This window comes from Bos grunniens, chromosome 6, assembly GCF_055505025.1.
Source record: "Bos grunniens cultivar Pamir isolate PY7600 chromosome 6, Bosgru_T2T1.0, whole genome shotgun sequence".
Lineage (NCBI taxonomy): Eukaryota > Metazoa > Chordata > Mammalia > Artiodactyla > Bovidae > Bos > Bos grunniens.
This window is the reverse complement of record NC_141170.1, coordinates 81,736,946-81,753,200: the sequence shown is the minus strand read 5'-3', so window position 1 is coordinate 81,753,200 and position 16,255 is coordinate 81,736,946. Positions and strand designations below refer to the sequence as shown.

General features: G+C 35.9%; 1 long non-coding RNA gene across 2 annotated transcripts in view; it reads left to right on the top strand.

Annotated features, from left to right (window-relative positions):
• LOC147370935 (uncharacterized) overlaps positions 1 to 10,918 on the top strand; it is a 54,901-nt gene extending 43,983 nt beyond the window's left edge. For both annotated transcript variants that reach the window (XR_015165638.1, XR_015165637.1), the window contains 2 exons: positions 10,068 to 10,266; positions 10,773 to 10,918. This is a non-coding gene — a long non-coding RNA (uncharacterized LOC147370935). The remainder of the gene's footprint in view (positions 1 to 10,067; positions 10,267 to 10,772) is intronic.
• The last annotated feature ends 5,337 nt before the right edge of the window (positions 10,919 to 16,255 follow it).

The following is a 16,255-nucleotide window of genomic DNA, read 5'->3' as shown; positions in this document are numbered from 1 at the left end:
CTTAGGACCCTATTACACCATGGCCCTTGGCAATAGAAAACTGGCAGTATGATAAAGACAGGATTTCTAAAGGACCCAGGTCCTGTAGGACTACAGATTTGACTCAAGTTATTAGGTTAAGAATCCATCCAACCAATGTGCTTTAAGAAGACAGGGAAAACATGGACTAAGGATTGGAAGAAAGTCACTGTGTTAACAATTTAGATCTAGTGACCAGTTACAGAAGCAGAGATTGTAACATCTTTGCCATATAATAATTGTTTCTTTTCTGCATGTTTCCTCCCACTCAGTTTATGAAGAACACTGTTTGTGGTTACCATGTTTGGTTGCAAGTGGTGACAGGACTGAATTGACCTCGAAGGGATGGTAACGGACTGGGGACACAAGTTTTTCACCTGGGCAAAGGCCAGGAGTGAATGCTGAGAGGCAAGAGGAGTGGAGAGTGCTAGGTACTTCCTGCTGCTTCTCCATTTTCACACATTGTTCTCTGTGTGGATCTTCATCAATGGACTTCTTTACTTCTGACTCCTGAATGGGTTGAGCCAGTAAGACACAGAGTAGCATGAGATGGTGGCTTCTTTCCTTTTTGATCTTGCAGTTGTCTGCATCCATTTCTTGAAGTTCTTTTCAGTTGACATTCTCCATGTAACTACCTTCTTTGGGTTTGGTTAGCCAGTCCTCCTAGACTTTGGGCTCCCTTGTTAATAGCACACAGGTCCTGAACTAGAAATATTTCTGGGTTGTTTCCTAAAACTTACTCATGGCAAATGGTCTCTTTTAAAAATTTTCCTCAGCTTACCTGGTCTCAATATGTCCTCCTGGAACCCTGACTGATTCATATACAATACTTCATCTAATCTTTATAAACATGCTATGATATAAGTTGGATGCATCCTGTCACTTCTGTCTTCGGAACATTCCAGTGGCTTTTTGTTGTACTTGAAATAAAATCCAAATAGCATGACTTGCAAAGCCATCCCTGATCTGGTTTCTGCCTCCTTCTCCAAGACCATTCACTGCTCTTTCTCCTGAGAGTCTCATCTCAAATATCTGCCTGCCTGTCATTCAAATTTCAGTTTAAATGTCATCTCCTCCGAGGGTCTTTCCCTAACGTTCAATCAAAAGTAGTCATCCAGGTATTATCACATCATCCCATATTAACTCTTCTTACAGAACTTATCACTAGCTGATATTTTCTTATTTTTATATTTACAAAATCTATTTATCCTCTCTCTCTCTCTTTCTCCCTCCTCTGGCCCCTCCTCCTTTCTAAAATGTAAATTTCCTGAGAACTGGCTTTTAATATTTGTTGATACTGAGTAAAAAAACAGGGATTAATTCTGTTCTATTGATAAAGTAACAGAAGTTCAGAGGTTTTAAATTCCTCAAGGATTCACAATTACTGGTGGCAGAATCAGCATCTGTGACTTCTGATATCCATATGCCAGGATCTGTTCCCCATTTGATTTACTGAACACAACAATGCAATGAGATACTCAACCATAAAAAAGAATGAAATCATTCCATTTGCAGCAATGTGGATGCAAATACAGATTATCATACTAAGTGAAATAAGTCAGACAGAAAAGACAAATACCACGATATCACTTACGTGTAGAATCTAACATTTGACAAATGACTATGAAACAGAAACAGAATCTGTAAGCTTTTATATATAGAATGGCTAACGGACAAGGCTGTACTGTATAGCACAATATCAGTATACTATGATAAACCATAATGGGAAAAGTATTTTAAAAAGAATATATATTTAACTGATTCACTTTGCTGTATGGCAGAAATTAACACAACATTGTAAATCCATTATATTTCAATTAAAAATACTGATTAAAAAAAAAAAAAAGCCATGGAAGACAGAATGCCATCAGAGAGGGGCTAGTGAGCACATTCTCAACTAATCAGATCCAAAACTCCTAGAAAAATAATTCTGGGTCTTTTATCTTCTTCACCCAAAATGGGCTTGGAAATGAATTGCTTCCGGATATTGGATTACAGTTTCTCTCCAAACATTCTGCTGAGCAATTCAGTAAGATATTAGAAGTGTTCCATAATTCAGTGGCCAAAATAACTTTGCTAAATGCTGAGTTAAGCCCATTTCTTTACTGTAGGGATTCCTAGAGACTTTAATATGTACATTGTGAATTTCTAGGAGGTGGATGTACAGTTACCCAAATTGATCAGCATAGAAAATACTTTTATGAGAATCCTATCAACATCTTAAAAAGCATGCATTTCCTGGAACACAGTGGGTAAACATGAAGTTAAATCTCCAGTGATAGAGATCATGTTGGCAGAACAATTTCGTTATACAGATACATTTAATAAAGAATTATTTTGTCTTTAGAGAAGGAAGAATATATTTGTATTGGCATCTTCTAAATTTTGTTCTGATGTGTGGCTTATTCAGTTACATGAAGGCTTTTTTTTTCCAAGTAAGTGTCTGCCAAATTTTTATTTCTCTGGTCAGACCACATATTATTTCTGATAGCCTAACTATTCTGGTAAAAGTGTTGAAACATTTTTAAGTCTATTATGGATGTCTTCTGTCCAGATCCAGACAATTTCTAAAGCAGTCTGTTAGTTGTCTACCTCCAATACAGTCTGCACTGCTGTAGTTTGTAGTCTGTTCTGTAATATGAGTTAAGTTTCTAGGAAGACTGAAGATATTTTTAAAAAATTAAAAATGCAGAGATTTCAATAAGAAAAAGGGACTTGGGACTAGAATACATAAGAATAGCAAGAATAAAGTTGTTTTTCCACACAGAAATTTTAGTAAAGTGTTTTCTAAAGTGCTTTAGTAAAGTGTTTTTTAAAGTGTTTTCCAAACTATAAAGGATAAACTGTTATTGAATGCTAAATAAGTTGGCTTATCAAAATGGACACAACATTGTAAAGCGATTCAGTTCAGTTCAGTTCAGTCTAGTTAAAAATAAATAAATCTAAAGAAAAACAGACAGAAACAGAAACCAGACTTAGAAGCATCCTCCTTACCTTTTTATCTGTCTAAGCAGAAGCCTCTCAGTTTCCTCTGTTATCTCTAAATTTGACTTGCTCTTATAATTGTGTTTGCAGCACAGTTTAAAATTACCACAAACAAAAGAAGTTTTTTAATGCATGGGTAAAGAACAGGCGAGGAACTGAATAGCATGTCACTTGCATGGTTCTTTATATTTGAACCCAAATGCCATCCAGAGGTTCATGTAGTGAGGATATCCAAAGCTCTAGCCAACATTTCTGTGAATTCTCAGGAACTCTTCCATTTCCTGGGCTCCTGTTCTCATACTCTTGAGAAATAAAATATTGCCTGCCATATCAGTAAACAAAGGATGTCACAGTCATCAGCAATTGCAATGACTGCCAACAGTGAGCTGGTAAGCCCTGAGGGCACTCAGGAAGGAAACAAAGAATACCTGCCATCCAGCAATCATCAGACTGCAGCCACTCCCCATGGTGAGCCCAGAGGAAACTCAGGATGAGAAAACACAGGATATTGGCCCAGAAAGCTGAGGTGCATATCAAAGGAATGATTTCACTCAGCCCAGACTCTTGCATCTTCCCACACATAGAAAAGCCGCTAAATTCCTTCACTTGAGACATCTAGTTTTCTTTTATTAACAGTAATCTTTTGTTTCTACCTCCTGCTCTTTGTTGCAAAACTCCTATACTAGTTCCCCCCTCACCTCCTCAGAGCAGTTTTCCCAGGGTTATTTGCAATGCTGACTCTTGGGCTTGAGTCCTCAATATGTCTGCTGACTAAAACATAACTCTCAGCTTTTAGGTTGTAAATATCTTTTAATAAACACTCTGCACCATAACGATCCAGATGTGATATTTAATCCTTTTGCCAATTTATATTTCTTTCCTCCCTACACAAAACCACATCATTCAATGGCTATAGTAGACTACCAGAGGAGAAAGGAATTGCATACTATTCCAAACAAACAGATTTGTATATTAGATACTTCTCTCTCTCCCTCCGTTTCTCTTTACCTCTCTGGAGTGGCCAGACAGACATCATATATAGACAGTGTACACACTGCACATAGTGTACAGATGAAGAACTTCAAGTTTAGGAAATGTGAAAATTTTGTAATAAGCTGTAAGCTAACCTGCCAGCCACAAACATGGAGGGAGACATTGTCATTATTGTAGTGGACACAAACCATACCTGCTCTCTGCTCTGGAAGAAGACACTATTTCAGTCTTCCAAATCTGTACACTATAAAAACATCCTTGAAATATAGTATAGAACAACAACAACAACAACAAAAAACAGTTAATATCTCTGCTCACAAGACTTTCAGAAACACCTGTGGAGAACTTTTCCCCAAAACAAAGTCTCAAGTATCTTTTAATATATAAATTCTCCTATCTATTTTGCTCCAGCCCTTTCAGCCCCACAACTTTTTTGTTGAAGAAACTGGTCCACTAGAATGTACCAACCTGGAATTTGTTAGTTGAATCTCTGTGGTGCCTTTTAACAGTTCTCCAGTGTTTCCCAGAAACTGACATAGTCTTGATCAGATTCAGGTTTCCTTTCATGAGAACGCTTCATAGGCGGTGGTATTCAAAGATCCACCACACCCAGATGTGTCCTTTTTGTGATATTAAATGTCATTGAACATCATTTATTTTTTAGGGGTTACAAAATGGTGATATTGTAATTCTTTGACACTTCTTCCTTTATTAGCTGCAATGCTTCTATAAAAAACTTTCATGAACTCTTGGGTTACTTTGAGATACAGTTCACTTAGAAAAGGGTTGTTAAATGCTTGATTTTTTTCCCTTTATTTAATAACTTTCAAAATTATCTGTTGAAGCCCTAATACCCTCCATAGATAACCAGTGAGTATCATTATATATTCATGAAATTAAACATAGTTGGGATTGCTGTTATTGGTCATATTATTGTTTCCCAGAGCTTATTTGGTAAAAGGTGAATCTAAGATGCAAATGGAAATGCTAAGACACAGAGTATATACTATTGAACAAAAATGAGGTGAAAGGATTTGCTTTATTGGATAGAAAGATTTACTGTTAAGTGACAAAATTGAAATTTTTTTTTTTTTTTTTTTTGGTGCAAGAGTTGACAATAGACCAATAGGATGATTACAGAGTCCCCAAACAGATGGGACTGTAAAACTGGTATGGTCACTTTGGACAACAGTTTGGCATCATCTGCCACAATGGAAGATAAGTATACTTAAGACTATAGCTAAGCTAAGTCACTTCAGTCGTGTCCGACTCTGTGCGACCCCATAGACGTCAGCCCACCAGGCTCCCCCGCCCCTGGGATTCTCCAGGCAAAAACACTGGAGTGGGTTGCCATTCCCTTCTCCAATGCATGAAAGGAAAAGTGAAAGTGAAGTCACTCAGTCATGTCCGACTCTTAGCGACCCCATGGACCGCAGCCTACCAGGCTCCTCCATCCATGGGATTTTCCAGGCAAGAGTACTAGAGTGGGGTGCCATTGCCTTCTCCAACTCAAGACTATAGTGACCACATAATTTTTTTCTCAAAACAGTGCATGTGGGTTCTATTATTTTCCTCAACTTAATTAGTACTTGTTGTTTTCTGATTTTCTTGATAGTGGCCATCCTAATGGATATGAGCTGATATCATTGTGGGTTTCATTTGCATTTCCCTGCTGATTAGTGGGAGAAGGCAATGGCATCCCACTCCAGTACTCTTGCCTGGAAAATCCCATGGACGGAGGAGCCTGGTAGGCTGCAGTCCATGGGGTCGTGAAGAGTCAGACACGACTGAGCGATTTCACTTTCATTTTTCACCTTCATGCATTGGAGAAGGAAATGGCAACCCACTCCAGTATTCTTGCCTGGAGAATCCCAGGGATGGCGGAGCCTGGTGGGCTGCCGTCTATGGGGTTGCACAGAGTTGGACACGACTGAGGCAACTTGGCGGCTGCAGCAGCTGATTAGTGATGTTGAGCATCTTTTCATATGCTTGTTGGCCCACCTATATATCTTCTTCAGAGAAATGTCTATTCAAGTCCTTTGCACATTTCAAAATCAGGTTATGTGGTTTTGTTGCTGTTGCTGCCAAGTCGCTTCAGTCGTGTCCGACTCTGTGTGACTCCAGAGACAGCAGCCCACCAGGCTCCCCCATCCCTGGGATTCTCCAGGCAAAAACACTGGAGTGGGTTGCCATTTCCTTCTCCAATGCATGAAAGTGAAAAGTAAAAGTGAAGTTGCTCAGTCGTGTCCAACTCCTAGCGACCCCATCGACTGCAGCCCACCAGGCTCCTCCGTCCATGGGATTTGCCAGGCAAGAGTACTGGAGTGGGTTGCCATATCCCTTATCAGATAAATGGTTTTCAAATATTTTTTCCCATTCTGTAGGTTGCCTTTTCACTGTGTTGATACTTTCCTTTTCCATGCAGAAGCTTTTTAGTTTGATGTAGTTCCATTTGTCTCTGTTACTTTTGTTGGCTGTGTTTTCATGTCATAGCTAAGAAATCATTGCAAAGACCAACACCATCAGGTTTTTCTCCTGTGTTTTCTCCTAGGGTTTCTATAGTTTCAAGTTTTTATTCCATTTTGAATGGATTTTTGTACACAATATACAGTAAAGATCCAGTTTCATTCTTTTGCATGTGGATATCCAGTTTGCCAACACATTTATTGAAGAGACTATCCTTCCCTCACATTGTAGTTTTGGCACCCTTGTTAAATGTCATTTGAGTATATATGTGAAATTTATTTCTGAGCTCTCTATTACTTTTTATTCCAGTTTTATTGAGATATAATTGACACATAACAGTGTATAAGTTAAAGATGTACAGTATAATTACTTGACTTACATATATTATGGAGTGATTAACCAGAATAAACTTAGTTAACATCCAGCATCTTAAACAGATTAAAAGAAGGAAAAAATGTATCTTTTCCCTCGTGATGAGACCTCTTAGGATTAACAACTTTTAAATATACCATACCTAAGCTCTCTATTCTGTTCCATTGGTCTATGTGTCTGTTTTTGTGCCAGTACCACACAGTTTTGATTATTGAAACTTTGTAATACGTTTGAAGTCAAACAATGCAAGGCTCTAACTTTGTTCCTTTGGGGGATTATTGTTGTTGCTGTGTCGCTTCAGTCGTGTCCGACTCTGTGCAACCCCATGGACTGCAGCCTACCAGGCTTCTCTGTCCATGGGATTCTCCAGGCAAGAACACTGGAGTGGGTTGCCATTTCCTTCTCCAATGCATGAAAGTGGAAAGTGAAAGTGAAGTTGCTCAGTCGTGTCCAACTTTTAGTGACCCCATGGACTGTAGCCTACCAGGCTCCTCTATCCATGGGATTTTCCGAGCAACAGTACTGGAGTGGGGTGCCATTGCCTTCTCCCTTTTGGGGATTACTTTATTTATTTAGGGTTCTTTGAGATTCCATATGAATTTTAGATTTTTCATCATATTTCTGCAAAAAACATCATTAGCATTTTGGTAGGGATTGTATTGAGTCTAAATCAGTTTGAATACTATAAACATTTTTAACAATATTAGGTCTTCTGATCCATGAACATAGAATGTCTTTCCATTGATTTGTGGGCTTCTTTAATTTCTTTTGGCAATATATTGTAGTTTTCAGTATACATGACTTTCACCTTGTTAAATTTATTCTTAAATAGCTTTTTTTAATGCTATTAAAAACAAGATTGTCTTATTAATTTACTTTTCAGATTGTATATAAATGCAAGTAATTTTTGTGTTGATGTTTTATCCTAAAGCTTTGTTGAATTTGTTTATTAGTTTAACAGCTTTGTGTGTGTGTAGCGTCTTTGGGCTTTTCTACAAACAAGATTGTGTCATCTCTGAATGGAAGTACTTTTACTTTTTCCTGGCTAATTTATTTGCCTTTAATACCTTTTTATTGCCTAACTACTTTGGCTTCCAACACTGTGTTGAGTAGAAGTGGTGATAGTAGGCATCTTGCCTAGTTCCTGATCTTAGAGCAAAAGCTCTCAGTTTTTCACCACTGAATATGATGTTAGTTGTGGGCTTATCATATATGACTATCATTATTTAAGGTAATCTTTTACTCTCAGTTGTTGAATGTTTTTTTTATCATGAAACCATGTTAATTTTGTCAAATGCTATTTTTGCGTCAGTTGAGATGATCATGGGATTTTTATCCTTTTTTCTGTTAATATAATGTAGTACATTGATTATTGTTTGTAGGTTGAGCCATATTTGCATCCTAAGAATAACACCCACTTAATTGTGGTGTATAAGCCTTTTAAGGTGAATTTGATTTACTGAGTATTTTTTTGTTGAGAATTTTTGCATCTATGTGCATCAGGGATATTGGTTTATAATTTTCTTATCTTGTAATATCTTTGGCTTTGGTATCAGGGTAATGCTGGCCTCATAGAAGTTTGTAAGTGTGCCCTCATTTTAAATTCTTTGGAAGAGCTTAAGAAAGATTAGTATTAATTCTTCTTTAAATGTTTGGTAGAATTCTATAGTTGAGGCCTTTTGGTCCTGGATCTTTGTTTTTTGGAGAATTTTGATTACTGGTTAAATCTTACTGGTTATAGGTCAGTTCAAATTTTTTTTAAATTTCTTTCTGATTCTAATAAATTATCCATTTATTTTAAGTTATCCAATTTGTTGGCACATAATTGTTCATAGTAGATACCTATAATCCTTTTTATTTTTGTAATTACTCTTTTTTTCTTTCTGATTTTTGTTATTTGAGTCTTTTTTTTTTTAGTCTATCTACAAGTTTGTCAATTTTGTCGATCTTTTCAAAAAATCAACTCTTAGTTTCATAATATTTTACTTCTTGGTTCAGGTGGTGGCTATATGGGAATTTATTTTGTGATAATTCATTGAATTTTACATTTATATTTCATATATGTTGTGTGTATTAAAGACACAACAAAAAGAAGAGGCTTAAAAAAATAATCAAGTCCCCACAAGCTATCTGTCCCATTACCAGAGATTTGTTCATCTTAGTTGCCCCTCTTCTACCTCTCTTCTTTGATTCTCATGTCCTATCTTTCAGACCCCTACAAATAAACATTGGTCTTTGTTTATTATACAGAACAATTTATCTCTCTCCAGCCACTGCTAATCAAATATGGATAGCCAAACTCATCTAATCAAGGTATTCAGGAATCAAGAATCTTTTAGTTAACCAGTTTAACCATCTTTTTAGAAGACTATTTTATCCCTACACACATTAAACAAAGTATTTCTTTTCATATGAAAAGAAACTTTCTTTGCTTTTGAGTGATGCTTCTGATCGCAGTTGTATATAACTTAATACACGCCTAAAAATGTGGACCTATTTTAACCAATTTGTTTAATGATAACTTCTATCATTCAGGAACTGCTATTACTTTAACTGCTTAGCCTTAGACAAGCAATCAAAATCAAGATGAGTAACATAAGCAGAACTTACTAATATGAGTTTGATGTGGGCTTCACATTAATCAGAATTTGTGAGGGAGGGAGAGTTTTATTAATTAGTTAATTAATAGGCATCCAGAGTGATTTTTTTCTTTGCAGAATTTCAGTGAACAATGAATGGTTATTAGATGAACTGGAAAGATTGACTCTTATTTATTTATGAGCAATCTCAGTAGCTCCTTAGTACTGGCAGTAACTCAGAATGAGTCAGACGTGAATTATTGAATATATTGGATTCCATGTCCTAGTTATGTTGGATTCTGCTATCTCAGTTCACAGCATCGATTCATGATATTTTAAAGAACTTTCTGAAATCTTTTCATATCATTCTTACTTCCTTGTTGGAATATATGCCCTAGGAGAGCAGGACTGTTTTTCTGTTTGTTCACTGATGCATAGCAACTGCCTAGGACCATTCCCCACTGAAGGTGCTTGACAATGATTTTATGGTAGGGGAGAACAATGTACGTCTCATAGTACCTATGAATGTAATCAGCTTTGCTGCCACAGGTTCAATATTTAGCATGATGAGAACAGTTTAGTAAAAAGTAAAAATTGCTAAGTCAAATATGGAAACTGACAATAAAAGTGCATTGGTACTAAATTGTCTTTCAGTTGCAACTGTATTGTGACTAACAGATTTGTGTAAGAGGCTTGGGGAGGCTCCTCCTTGGAATCACATGACATGAGTGAGGAGAGTAAGTCAACTGGGTAAACAAAACACCTTTGTCTGTGGACAGCAAATCTGTGACCAGCCTTAAACCGTAGAAGCTACTTGGAAATGTGGACACAGCTCTCCTTGTGTGCGTGCATGGTAAGTCGCTTCAGTTGAGTCCGACTCTTTGCAATCCTATGGACTGTAGCCCACCAGGCTCCTCTGTCCATGGAATTCTCCAGGCAAGAACACTGCAGTTGGTTGCCATTTCCTCCTCCATGGGATCTTCCCAACCCAGGGATCGAACCCAGGTCTCTTATGTCTCCTGCTTTGGTAGGCAGATTATTTTTTCCACTAGGACTACATGGGAAGCCCACATGGCTGTCCATTGGCTGTATTACCTCCATTTTACAAATAAAGGACTGAGGCACAGGATGTTAAGTAATTTGGTCAAAGTCAGATGGTTGTTTGAGTAGAATAGCTGGGATTTGAACCAGGACAATCCGGTTCCAGAATCCATTATCTTACCTACATACTGTAGATTCTACAGAGAGTGATACCTGTCATTGGTGATATTTAATAAGATTCTAGGTAACTGCTAGTGAGGGAGATTTGGTATTTTGCTATTTAAAAGATGATTTATCATCTTTCTTTTTGTTTCCCAGTCGAACATATGTGGACAAGTGCTCTAGGAAGAATTTGCTGTTATTCCTCTCTTGGGATGTGTTTCTGGCTAAAAGTTTCTCAAGTCTTTCTGATGATGCTGTGAGCTAGCTAAAATCCTTTAATAAAAATTTCTGCTTATACTAGTCATAATTGTTTTCTGTTGTTTTCAAATGAGAACTTTGAGTAACAGAATTTAAAAGGAAGAGACTCTATTCAGTGCTCTGTTATGACCTATGGGAAGGAAATCCAAGGAAGAAGGGTTCTATGTATTCATGTATCTGATTCACTTTGCTGTACAGCAGAAACTAACACAACATTGTAAAGCAACTATACTCCAGCAAAAATAAAATAAAATGGAGGAAAGCAGGTTCGGGAGATTAGATTTTCATGACATCATGTATGTTCCCAGATCCAGCCACAGCTGAAGCCAGCACTTCCCTTGATTTTTCAGATATATGAAGCAATAAATTCTCCTTTTCCTTAAGCTAACTTGGGTTGAATTTTTGAAACTTGCAAAGCAAATATTCCCAACTGTAACTATATTATACTCTTCCTTTCTACTCTTATGTACTTTTCTTTCTTTTTAAAATTTTTGTGATAAAATTTAAAATAAATAATACTGAAAAGAAAACAAAAAACAACCCATTTAATCTTCGTAGAGGCTATTCATTACTGTGATCCACAGTTCTATTAACACGGCCAGGCATCTGTTTGCTCTTTAATATGAGATGAACTCAGGACAGAATTTGACACTGTTGATCCCATTTTCTTTCCTGTAAACTTTTTAGTTGTTTGAGCTTTTAATTCTTTTTAAAACTGACTCATGGGAAGTGAAATAAAATGCATGATTTTCTGTCTGACTTCTAAGTTCCATTAACTTGAAAACAAGCTTGATCCTTATTATTCACATTTAAACATTAAAAACTCACACAGTTGCATACACATTTATTATTTTATAATCTGCCTACATTGCATTGTGAAAACAGAAAATACACATCCACTCAAATTGATGGTCTTCTCCCCGTGGAAGTGTTTCTAGAGTACAAAGTATAATTGGCTGAAATGTTTGACGTCAGATTCCTTTTTTTCATTAGAATTTCTGGCACATGCATTTTACACAAATGTTGGTCAAGAAATGATCAACTTCCCAAACTCCCTCCTTCCCAAAGTTATTGCTCCTCAATGTTGATGAAACACAATTATATAGTTAAAAAATTTTTTCAGAACAGGGTCATGTGGGTCAGTGAGTTTGCTCACTGGCATGTGATTTGGACTTTCATCAAACCATTCAACCAAGATGAAACCAAAATGAAAACGTCAACTTATTTGAATGGACACATCTATGTTATTTAGAAAAAAATTTAAGAGCATGTTGGCATAACATACTGACACAAACATAATGTTAGATTTATTTTTATTCTTAGGGTTTAAAAGTATAGTTGATTTTTATGATTACAAAAAGTGAATACATGAACATTGTTAAAAAGACTAAAAACTAAGAAAGTATTAAAAGGAAAAATGTATCTATAATGTTATTATCAGATATAACCATTATTATTTTAGAATAGTGCTTTATATCTTTCAGACATATTTTTATATATAATTTATTTTTTTGAGATAACTATGTCCATATAATTTTGCATAATGCTTTTAAAATAGCTTTATTATAAAAATAAAATAAATTTATCATAAAATATTTTAATTTTTGCATCACCTGTCATTTTGATAAATTAGTTCACTGCCTTAAATTGTTACTTTTCTTTTGAATATGGGAATGTATTACACTATGGCACTATAACTATAACTTATAAATCATTACTGATCTAAGAATAAAGTTTTAGTTTTTATAATCTTATTATGTACCTGGTATTATCAGGTTTAAAAAATATAAGCCATCTTGCTTAATTCTGTAAATGACTTTTAATGGTATATAAAAGAAGAAGCATTAGCGTAAATGGAGTGGGGTTAGGTGGAGAAGGATAAAATACATACTAAACGAAGTCAGGAGACTTGGTCACCCAAAACTAATCAAGTCTGTGACTGATATGAGTACTTTCTTGTATCAACTTTACTAGAGTATGGTGGCCAGTTGTTTGGTCAAACACAAGTCTAGATGTCACTGCAAAGGTATTTTTTTAAAGATATGATTGACTTTTATAACCAGTTGACTTTTAGTAAATCAGATTTTCTGGGAGGATGAAGTTCTGGAGACGGGTAGTAGTAATGGGTATAGAACAATGTGAATGTTCCTAACAGCACTGAACTGGACACATAAAAATGGTTAAAATGGTAAGTTTTATGTTATGTATATTTTTCCACAATCAAAATAAAAAGTAAAGTAGAACTCTTCATAGCATAGGTGGACATCATCTAATCAGCTAAAGGTCTTAAGAACAAAGGCTGAAGTTTGCTGAAGGAGGAGGAATTCTGCCTCAAGATGGCAACATAGAAATTCTGTATGAGTTTTGAACATTTTGACTCACATCTGATGGCCTGGCCTTCAGAGTTTGGACTTGCCATTCCCTGCAATCACATTAGCCAATTCCTTAAAATAAATTTCCCTCTCTCTCTTTCTCTCTCTCCCCTAACTGTAATTAATACAGAGAACTTGGCTAAGTGACCCCAAGTTTTAATTTCTTCAGCTGAAGGTTAGGAGAGGAAATTAGATCATTGGTTTTCAAACTGTAGTATGTGGATCAGTGTTCATTTTGGACAAAATTCTACCCAGTCTCTTATAAAAAGGAAAAGCAGTTGATAAGTTTTTTAGATAATCAGATGTTTTCAAGTATATCTTTCTGTCTCTCCCACTCTCTTCCCTCAAGTTTATAGCCTTCTACTCTCTTTTGGAGTGGAAATATTCTTTCTTTTATGAAGTGATGCTGATGATAGTTGGTAGTTATTTGTTCTGCCTTGTTTTTTAATGTACCAAGGCAAAAATACAAAGTTGGCAACTTTAAATCAGTTACCAAATTAAGGAAATTTTTACTAGTTAATGTTATTTAAAAATCTGGGAGCCACTGCCTTACATGATCCATTCCAACTCTAAAATCGTAAAGCTCTAAGATAAGATATTAGGGACTCAGAGCAGTAAAACCCTCACTAGTTAGAGAATCAGAAATCAAAAAAATAAAAACGAAACAAAAAATATTGTGAAGACAAATTATTTGTGGATTTTTAGCCATTTTGGATTATTAATGCTACCCCGTATTCTGTAAACACAATAGAGGGCAGTAACTGTGGGTTCACACAACGTAACTTCTCTGTTCTGGTAAAACTTTCAGCCTCAATTCCTGATAAAAGTTAACATTTAACATGTCCTTAGTTGAGCCTTCCAATTTATTTCGTGGTTAGATGAAAGAGATTATCTAAACAAGCTTTACTAATCTCAGTTTTCAATTTTAATCTGATGGAGCAGGGTAACCAGAAAGCCAGACTGTAGAAAAATAGAGGAGACATTTCCTTTTGAATAGCTTAATATCCTGATATATTAACAACAGAAACTGAAAAAATGTGGTTTTCTCTATAGAGCTGGTTTTAAATTTCAGCCTTGCATGTCACTAGGTAGTAAAAACCAATTGGTAGTCTTTTGATAGATGACTCATCATTGGGTTTAGAGGTAAATTATAATTGTAGTGACTTATTTGTGGGTAAATAATAGGTGAACTTAAAGAGCTGTCAACCAGGATTCAAATCAGGTCTTCAGTGGCTGCATTTGAGTAGCTCCATCTTATTCCTTATGGATTATCACTATTCAGGGAAGAATTCAAATTAACTCACTTAACTATAATATTCTTAAGGAAAATCATTTAAAGCTTTCTTCTCTTATTGTATGCTGAAGACAAGATTTATAAACCTTAAGCAGAGTTTAAGATATCTTTCCAAACTAAAATATATCTACTTTTAACTACATTGTTATATTTTGGGTGGGGGGAGGGCTTTTCCAAATATTTCCCTCTAATTTATACTGAATTCTTTATTTTTGTTGATGTGATTCAATTCCATATAAAAGGCAGAGCTTATCATTGTAGATCTAGGTATATATTGATAAAATATGGTCGCCTTCATTTAAAAGTTCCATTTTCTCATTCATCAGGAATGTCTCTTCTTACACAGCTTTCTGTGCAATACAAATAGGTTTTGAGTTTCTACTTTTTCTTTTTAAAAATATAGGCAAACAGTATATTTCTTTCTTGCCCCCTTTCTTATTCTGTCCAGGGTTTCCATTCATTTGATTGGAATGGAAATCATTCCAATCAGTGCTATAACTATCAGGACAGTTATAACTGATATCAGGATGTAAATATATTTACTATTCAGAAATAGAAAATTTTTTTCTCAACAGACACTGTAGAATTAATAGCTTTGGCTAAATGATGTCTTTATCTGAATCTTACTTTCTAATATTTACTCAGTTACATTTCCATGAACTCTGGGAAAGATGCAAGGCACCTTTCCCAAGGAATTTAAGTAAAGATAAACAAAGTTGGGTGTAGGTAATGAGAAATGATATCACAGAGTCACAGCTCTGGTTCTCCAGCTGACAACAAGGATGTAAATTCCCAGAATGGGTCAGTTTTTTTTTTTAACAATGTTTAAGAGAATAAAGAAATCTCATAGGATGCCCAGAAAACCTCTTTTCAGTTTGCTTTGTTTATGGCAAGGGAGCATTCAAGAAACAGGCAAGACCAGAAAGTGGCAAAGCAATCAGCTATAAATAGAGCCTGTGTTTATTTGAAGACAGTGTGTTCTGCAATGTGAATATTTGGATTCTTGCAAAGAACTGTGTCTAGTTCAACTGAAATTTGCAAATGCAGATGAGAGAAGAAAACATATCCAAGGGAACATAGCACACCATATGGGTGTTTAGTGTCCTGTTCTGTTTTGTTTTTGTTTTAGTCACAGGATAAAAATTTCCATTTTGCCTAGATTGGCTGCCACTGCAGGGCTGAGCCACAAACTCCATTAACATTCATTTGCTTATCTGCTGTGTGCCAGAAACTGAGACATAAAGATCTGCAGTAAAGCAGCCTATTCCTGCCCATAGTCTAGCGAAAGAGTATGAAAGAGAACTGAGAATTATAAATCATAATACAGGGTGATGAGTGCTAGAGTGTGATGTGGGAAGAAAAATGAGGACTTAGGGTAACTGACTCATCCCCATTTGCCTGGTAGTGTTCTGGTTTTAGCACTGAAAGCCCAGTCCTAGTTTTGACTGGGAAACCCCTCCGTTCCAGCCAAATCCAGACAGTTGCTCATCTTAGTGAGATATACCCAGTTGTAAGTCACTGGGGATAGTAATGGAGAATAGAATCTAAGAAAGTCTCCCAGAGGAGAGGAAAACATTTAAACTATGTCTAGAAAGGTGGAGGTAGAAAAATTTAGGCATTATAGGCTGACTCAGGTCCTATCATTGGAACCTGTGAAAATTACCTTCTATGGCAAAGGAATTTTGCAGATGAAATTAAGGATCTTGAGATGAAAA